The sequence below is a fragment of the Sorex araneus genome, chromosome 9 (genome assembly GCF_027595985.1).
Source record: "Sorex araneus isolate mSorAra2 chromosome 9, mSorAra2.pri, whole genome shotgun sequence".
NCBI lineage: Eukaryota > Metazoa > Chordata > Mammalia > Eulipotyphla > Soricidae > Sorex > Sorex araneus.
Genome location: NC_073310.1, coordinates 45,712,927 through 45,720,950, shown reverse-complemented (window position 1 = coordinate 45,720,950; position 8,024 = coordinate 45,712,927). Strand labels below are relative to the sequence as shown.

The 8,024-nt window shown below is 43.6% G+C and overlaps 1 protein-coding gene across 2 annotated transcripts in view; it reads left to right on the top strand.

Annotated features, from left to right (window-relative positions):
* Window positions 1-274: 274 nt before the first annotated feature.
* DISP1 (dispatched RND transporter family member 1) overlaps window positions 275-8,024 on the top strand; it is a 214,670-nt gene continuing 206,920 nt past the window's right edge. The window contains exon 1 of one of the 2 annotated variants that reach the window (XM_055146916.1): window positions 275-386. The gene's annotated coding sequence lies outside the window, so the exon portion shown is untranslated. The remainder of the gene's footprint in view (window positions 387-8,024) is intronic. The other variant, XM_055146915.1, reaches the window with a different exon arrangement.

Genomic DNA, 8,024 nt, shown 5'->3' with positions numbered 1-8,024 from the left:
ACCAGGTTCTACCTGGGGCGTGAACAGAGTCCTGTGGACACTTGGCCAAGCGACTGCAGGCTAATCGGCTGGCAAGAGAAGCAGCAGGAGGGGGAAAATAAAAACCCGCTTTGGCTCCTAGCCCGCTGCGAGCCCGGCGGGCTGTCAGCTACGCTTCCCGGCTCCCCAAGCGACTCCACCGAGCCGGGGGTGCACAGCTGGCGGGTGGGCAGGCGGGCAGGCGGGGAGCGCGCGAGGCGGGACTTCCGGTCCCCTTCTCCAAAGTCTTCCGGCGCGAGGCGGAAGCCTGGCTCCGGGTCCAGGTCGGAGCCGGGGCGTCCCGGCCACCGGTCTCGGCGCCGACTCGGGACGGGGAGCCCGCGCGCGCCGCGGGACGGGGAGCCCGGGTAGGGACGGCGGGGTCGCCACGCCCCGCGCGCGCTGAGTGGGGAGCCGGGAGCGCCGGGCGGAGGGCAGGGGAGCGGCGCGGGGGTATCGAGGCACGGGGCGAGTCCCGAGGGGCAGCGGGGAGGGGCGGCGGGGGGCGGCCCCGACGACCCCGCGGCCGGCGAGGCCCCGAGGCGGGCAGGGGCGGGTGACAGCCGCGCGGGGACGCGTGTCGCACGGCCGCCGTGCCTCAGGGGGAGTGTCCCGGGACTTGGCCGGCGCCGGGCGAGGCTGGCGTGAAGCGGCGAAGGTTGGCTCCGAGCGGGAGGCTGGGGGGCGCCGGGCGCCGGGCGAGGGTCGCCAGGGGGCGGCGGGTCGCCGAGCGGGGAGAGCCGCCGGGCCACCTCGGGGATGTCGAGCGGCTCGCGCCGGCGTTGCACGCGGACGCCGACCTGGGGACCCCCTTTGTGGAGCTCCGGGGAGACCCGGGAACGCTCCCACGGGCGAAGGGACGACGCGAACGCCTCCCCCGCAGAGCCAGCTCCTGCTCGCTGCCTTTCTTTGTCAAACCCAGAGGACTTGAAAGTGGTCCCCACCAGCCAGCCCGCCCAAGTGGGCATCTCTGGGACCGTGCGGGACCCATCGTCGCTCCCCCGCGCAGTGTAGACGGTCAAATGCCTTTATTTACATTAGCGCGATAATCACGTGCAAAGACAGTGCTGTCAACATTTGTAGTAACAGCTCCTTGGTTTTTTTTTTCCCTGCCCAACTTTCTAACACTGTCTTTCTGATTTCTTTTCTTCTTCTTTCCTTTTTCTTTTTTTTTCCTTTCAACTAATAAGGGCAATTTTCAATCGGGGATGCAGCCAATCACTTGCTGACACTAAACATTGACATTCTCTTTCTGCTACAAGGAAAGGAACGATCCATTCGGCACACAGTGCTTTAAAAAGTATTGATGACCCAAGATGTATTGTTATATACGTCCAGCACTGTTTAGTTTTCCTATGTGGCCAGCACATAAGTAGAAGTAATATGTGGGCTTTTTTTTAAATCATTACCAGAGGATAATTATTAATTTTATTTATGATCGACCTCGTGTCTGTGTTTTATTGTCTTAATTAATGTGCTTACATCACAGGTGTCTCACCCCAGTGTAATCACAAAGACTCTTTGAATTCTATGTAGATGGTAAAGGCTTTGGATTTTTGCCACAAACTGTGCTAGGTAGCCAGAGAGCCATAACACTGGGACTGATGGGAAGTAGGGAATGCTGAGTGCTTTGCTGTTCCAGGTATTTCAATTCCAAGCGTTAACCTTTTTGGCTTTTAAGTTACTGTACAGGTACATTTTAGATCTCATTTGGTCATTTGATTTTCAGCAACACAAGTAAACTAGAATGTTTTGTGTTAACTGGTGCTTGGGTGTTTGCTTATGCATTCGCCCCGCCTCCAGCTTAGTTGACACAGGATGGACACATAAAAATTGTGCATATGTAAGTCACTGACATGGTTTGCATGTAACTACCAGAATCACTGAACATATCCCAATAGAGCAATCCTTACCTAACATAATTACCTTTTTTGTTTGTTCAGTTTTCTTTTGAGCCACACCCAGCAGTGCTTAGCACTTACTTCTGGTTCTGCACCCAGGGAGCACTCCAGTCTGGATTCAGGATGTGGTACCAGAGGTACACAGGTAGCATGTGTGTAGGGCAAGTGTCTTATCCTATTTTTCTAGCCCCCTTTCTTTGTGGGAGAATGCTTGAGATCACCCTTCCGTCCACAGTTCACACATACAATGCAGTTATTAGTTATAGCTGCTTCTATAAGCTCTTGAACACTTGAAAAACTCTGTGCTTGAGTAAGGTGGAGATTTACAACTCCAATCTCTTTCGGAATGCAGCAGGTAGTTACAAGTGGAAAGTTATGCCTAAGTATAAAAAATGCTTTGCCATAAATAAGAACATTGATTAATTTTTCAAATTAGAAAATGGTGACATAATTCTTTATAGTTGGTTTCTGTGTTTGGAATTTTAGTTTAACGTGTACATTATTCCTCTACTTCCCTTATTTTCAGGGGGGAGCACTTGAGCATGTAGACTTTAGACTTAAGCTTGTGTTAATGGAAATACTGGTTGTTGAAACAAAACATTATGCATATTAATTATGTGCGTGTATATATATAAATGAAATGTTTAAAATTTACCCTGTGTTCTGGAGGTAGACATTTTTTTACCTCATCTAGAGAAATTATTTGTGTTATTCTGTAGGCTTTAGATTTTTTTAACATTTCAGCCCATAATGATGATTTTATTAGAATACAGCAAATCACTGTATTTGCTCTACCTGTGCTTATCTATGGATTTAGAAAAAAATTGCTACAGTACAGTATGTATATTGGAAAAATTAATAATGTAATGATAACCAAACTGCCTCCATTGATACATTTTGTTTTGCTTATTCACCAGTTTATACTGTTTGAAGTAATTGATTGAGATTTTGGTTTTGCACTCTTTAATTATCAATTTTAATATCTTGCAAGCCATTGTCAATTTTTTGGGGGGTCACACCTGGCAATGCACAGGGGTGACTCCTGGCTCTGCACTCAGGAATCACCCCTGGCGGTGCTCAGAGGACCATATGGGATGCTGGCACTCAAACCCGGGTCGGCCACGTGCAAGGCAAACGCCCTACCCTCTGTGCTATTGCTCCAGCCCCCATTGTCAGTTTTTTGCACATCCTAGTTAGGAAGTGATTCCCTACCCTTAATAAAATCAGGAGAAATTATTACAGCTAGGGAATATACGTTTTGTTTCTGTTTTTTGAGTTTTTTTTTTTTCTTTTTGGATCACACCCGGCGATGCACAGGGGTGACTCCTGGCTCTGCACTCAGGAATTACTCCTGGCGGTGCTCAGGGGACCATATGGGATGCTGGGAATCGAACCCGGGTCGGCCGTGTGCAAGGCAAACGCCCTACCCCCTGTGCTATTGCTCTAGCCCCTGTTTTTTGAGTTTTATGGCTACACTGGGTGGTGCTCTGGGCTTACTATGGCTCTTAGTGATTACTTCTGGTAGTACTCTGGGGGAACCATAGGAGGTACTAGGAATTGAACCCAGGATGACCACATGCAAGGCAAGTGCCCTACCTGCTATGCTATTATTGTTTCTGGAATAGAACTTTTGAACAAGGAAATACCAAGCAGAGTGTCAGCCTTAAGCTGGTGTATCTTTCATCTAGCTATTGTATTGTCTTTGCTGCAGCGTGGATGTCAAGAAGGTTGTTTAAGGTCCAGTCAACCCCTTCTTTAAGTATTACTTTCTTACATTACTTTTCTGCTGAATTTGACAGTGTTTTTCTCTTGGTGACTTAAATGACCTGAGCCTCTGCCATTCACAGCTATCAGAGCATCTCAGAACTAACAGTCTTGTGAGCAGGACCGTATCCATTCTGCTAAATTTGGCTACATAAATTAAATCTTGGCATATTTTCTAGCCCAGAGCCATGTAGTTAAGGTTGTACTATTTGCATGTTTGTTTGAAAAGTAGTCTTAATAATAAGTCATAATTGGTCAGATTATATTAATGGACTCTACTCAGTTTTGCTTAGTTATGCATCAGATTAAATTATGCACGAACTTTTCTATTATAGTGACAGGGCATACCTCAGATTTCAGATACATTTAAAATGTATTTTTTGACCTTAGTCTTTGCTTTGTTGTTTTATTGTTTGTTTTAGTTTTTAATTTGGAATCCTAGGAAAAAGAAAACTTGTTGGATTAAAGATTTTGACTGAGCATCAGTAGAGTGAGCACAGCACTTGCCTTTCAGTTGGCAAACCTGGATTTGATCTAGGCACCCTACATGGTCCTCCGAGCCCATCAAGAGTAATCCGCGAGCACAAAGCAGAGAGTAAGCCTGAGTACTGCCTCGTGCGGCCCAATAACAAAATAAAACAAAAACGACAACAAAGAGATTTGGGCAAAAGTGGAAGAATCTGACAGAAAAATCAGAGGGCCCAGATTCTACAGAGGTGATATCTGTAGTCTGATCCTGTATGCCTACAGCTAATTGTAATGTGAAAGGGTAGAACTTGACATTATCTCTTGTTAAAGTTTATCCTGCCAGGATCTTAGCCTGTAAAGATACAATTTAGTCTGTCTCACTCATTTACTAGCCATCCTTTCTTTCCACTCCTCCACCCCTTTGTCGTCTCTCTGTGCTTACTTATTAAAGGAAGGTTTTGTTGAATCAGGGTTGCTTTGGATTGATGATAGCTTGGTAGCTAATGTTCCTTATAGGGTTTAGAAGTATATCATCCTAGTAATTGTTGCAAGGTTTTCTACAGAAAATTGTAGCAAGTGATAGTATTCTAGATCTGATATTTATTCTCTGGGAAACTTAAGAATCACTGTGTGCCGCTCCAAAGATTGTATTGGATTTTCTATTCCCTGCCACTCAATTTTACCTGTATGTTTCTGAACAACATAGAAATAGATATTGGGATGATATTCCATCATACTTGCCTCTCTTTTAGCCCTCAAGACAAAATATCACTACTTAAACCTAGAATAGTTGAAAACTGTTTAAAGAAAAAAATATGGTCCTGCTACTACTTATGTTTAAGATTTTTGCTTTGAAGTTTATCTTTAAGCTTCAGTTGAACTTTTATCCATACTCTAAAGACATTTACAAACTGTGAACTGTAAAATGATTAAAAAAGAGGACTTATAAAGGAAAGTATAATTAATGTTCTTGGAAACTAGGCTTGCCAATGGCCTTACTCTATTATTAAATAGCTACATAATTATATATAGAGATAGACATAGATTGTTAGCAGAGATTATTTCCACCTTTAGACTCTGTCGTCTCACTCATTTACTAGCCATCCTTTCTTCCCACTCCTCCACCTTTTAAATTCCATACTAATGATCTCTTATATAGAAACAAAATTTTGCTTTGGTTCAAATCTTCGGTCTTCATCTCCATATTTTAAAAGTTAAAATTGTTTACTGCTCAGTCTACCTTTGAAGAGTCTATCAACGAGATTAATGCTATGTTAATTAGGTTGTAATTGGGAAGATAGACATGCAATCATTGAGTTCTCATTCAGTCAGCAACATGATGTAGAGGAATAGAAAGCTCCCTAAACTAAGTGCCCATTACCTGGGTTCTAGATCTAACTATGTAAGATGTCTGATGGACTGTAGGAAGCCCCTAGGTAACTTCATATTAAAAGTTAGGGCTTTAGGTTGCATCCTGGTTCTTTTTATTCCCATTACTGTCAAAAACGTGATGGGTAAATCCTCAGCAGCTGATTCAGCTTTTCTAGCTGTGGAAAAGTTTTCTCACAGACCAAGAATGACTGCCTTATATGGCATCCATGATTCCTTTCCGCTCCTCTAGATCTGTTATCCAATAGAGTAGTTAAATATGGCTACTGGGCCTGGGAAGTGACTCAGAGGGCTGGAGGGCATGCATTGCATGTGGGAGTCTAGGGATCTGGCACCTCATAGATACCCAGCACCCTGTGGGAAGTAGCCCCCAGCACTGCTGTGTATGGTTAAAAGGTGGTTGGAGTGATAGTACATCAGGGTAGGATGCTAGCCTTGCTCAGGGCTGGATTTAATCTCTTGTATCCCATATGGTCCCCTGAGTCCTGTGAGGAGTGATCCCGAGTGCAGACTAAGCCTTGAATACAACCGGGTGTGTCTCAAAACCCAAACCTAACCGAACAGAAACAAACAAAATAAAGAGAAATTTAATTCTTCAGTCCCACTCAGTCCTTCAAATGCTCATATGTCATGTGTGGTACCAAGACACTCAGCGTAGCTGTGGACCATATGCCATCTCAGTGTGTTTTTTGGACACTGTGTAAAGCTTACTCTGTGTAAAGCCCAAGAGAGTGCCCGATAGCATAATTTATTGTGAAAAATGATCATTTTGGCGGTAGAATCTTTTTGTCTGATGCTCAAGGGCACTTGCCACTTGTGAAGACTGAATTCAGTGATGACTAAATTCTTTCATTGACATTGTTAGTTGTTGCCAGTTTCCTTCATAATCAGGCAGAAGGAATTAAAGAGACTCATAAGAGTGTGCTAGAGGACTTAGAGATTCCAAGTACTTGGTTTTCCAGCCCTTTTTTGTATTCCTTACATGGCTGGGGGAAAGGAGAAATAAAAAATGTGACTATATTGTTAGATACAGAATTTCTTTGTAGAGGTGGCTTAAGCTAGAAGTTAAAATTGTGTTTCAAACCTTAAAATGAATTTTCTCTGTTTCAAAAACATAATCCTCAGACTGGAAAGATAGTATAGTGGGTATGGCATTTGCCTTGCATGTACCTGAGCATTGTCAGGTGTGGCCCCCAAATAAAACAAAAACAACAGTAATTGTTTTTGGTAGGAAGAGTTGGTCCAAAAGATGTCAGTTGTAGGGGCTGGAGAGGTAGTATAGTGGGTAGGGTTCTTGCCTTGCACCCAGCCAACCTGGGTTTGATTCCCAGCTACCCCATGTGGTCTCCTGAACCCTGCCAAGAGTGATTTCTGAGCCCAGAGGCAGGAGTGTGCCCTGAGCATCTCCAGGTGTGCCTCCCTCTTTCCCAGACAAACCGAACAAACTTAAAAATGAGATTGCTAAGGGAAAAAACACACAAAAATGATTTGTATTGTGTATGTTAAATAGGGAACAATTTCAACATACATAATTTGTTTTTTTCGTCTATTTGTCTTTCTGGTGGGACATTAAAAAATCATGAAGCATTTAGGGTGACTCTGTGTGTGTAGGACCTGCCTTACATGATACATTTCTTGCTGTCCATAGTCCTCTGAGAGGTGTTTTCTAAACTTAAAACCAATTCAAGACAAGCAATTCGAACTATCTAGATTAGAGGTAACAAATAGGATTTATCTCATAATTCTTATTCACTAATAATATTGAACATTGTGTTAAAAATGTTGAGGCAAAGTCAAACTTTAGAAGGATAGAATATTGTGATTCATTAGTCACATTTGTCACAGGGAGAAGGGGGACTTGCTCCTTCTCCCATATAGCTCAGTAGATTTGAACGCTCCTACCCTGAGGAATCTGGAAATACATGGGGACATTTTTGGGTGTTCCAGTGATGGGTGTAGGTGTGTGTTTAGTGTTTAGTGAGTTAGGGAAACTAAGTGGCCTGTAATGCTCTGAATAGTTCCATGCAATAAGAAAATACCCCAACCTACAAAGAGAGACTTGTCTCTCTTGGAGAAGAGTTGATTATGAAACCTGTTCTGAGCTAGGTGTACCTTAGAACTTAAGCAAAGATGAAGCCTCATCTGTCAGGGACTTTATACATAATGCATGTACTTTCTGTTTAATACATCTTGACATTAAGTGGAGGATTGTTGCATATGATTGATCTTTAGGGTCTTTCTAGTTTGACAGTTTCGTATGTCAGCAAACTACGACCCTCAGGTAAATTTGGCCTGTTTCAGTAAATTTTTATTGGAGCACTACCATGCTCATTCCTATAAGTATTGCTTAATTATAGTTGTCTACATTAGGACAATGTGGCAGAAGTCAGTAGTTGCTATATAGACCAAAACATAGTAGTTGCTATATATAGACCAAAACATAAATATTACTGTATCTTACCAGAAAACGTGTTTACAGATATT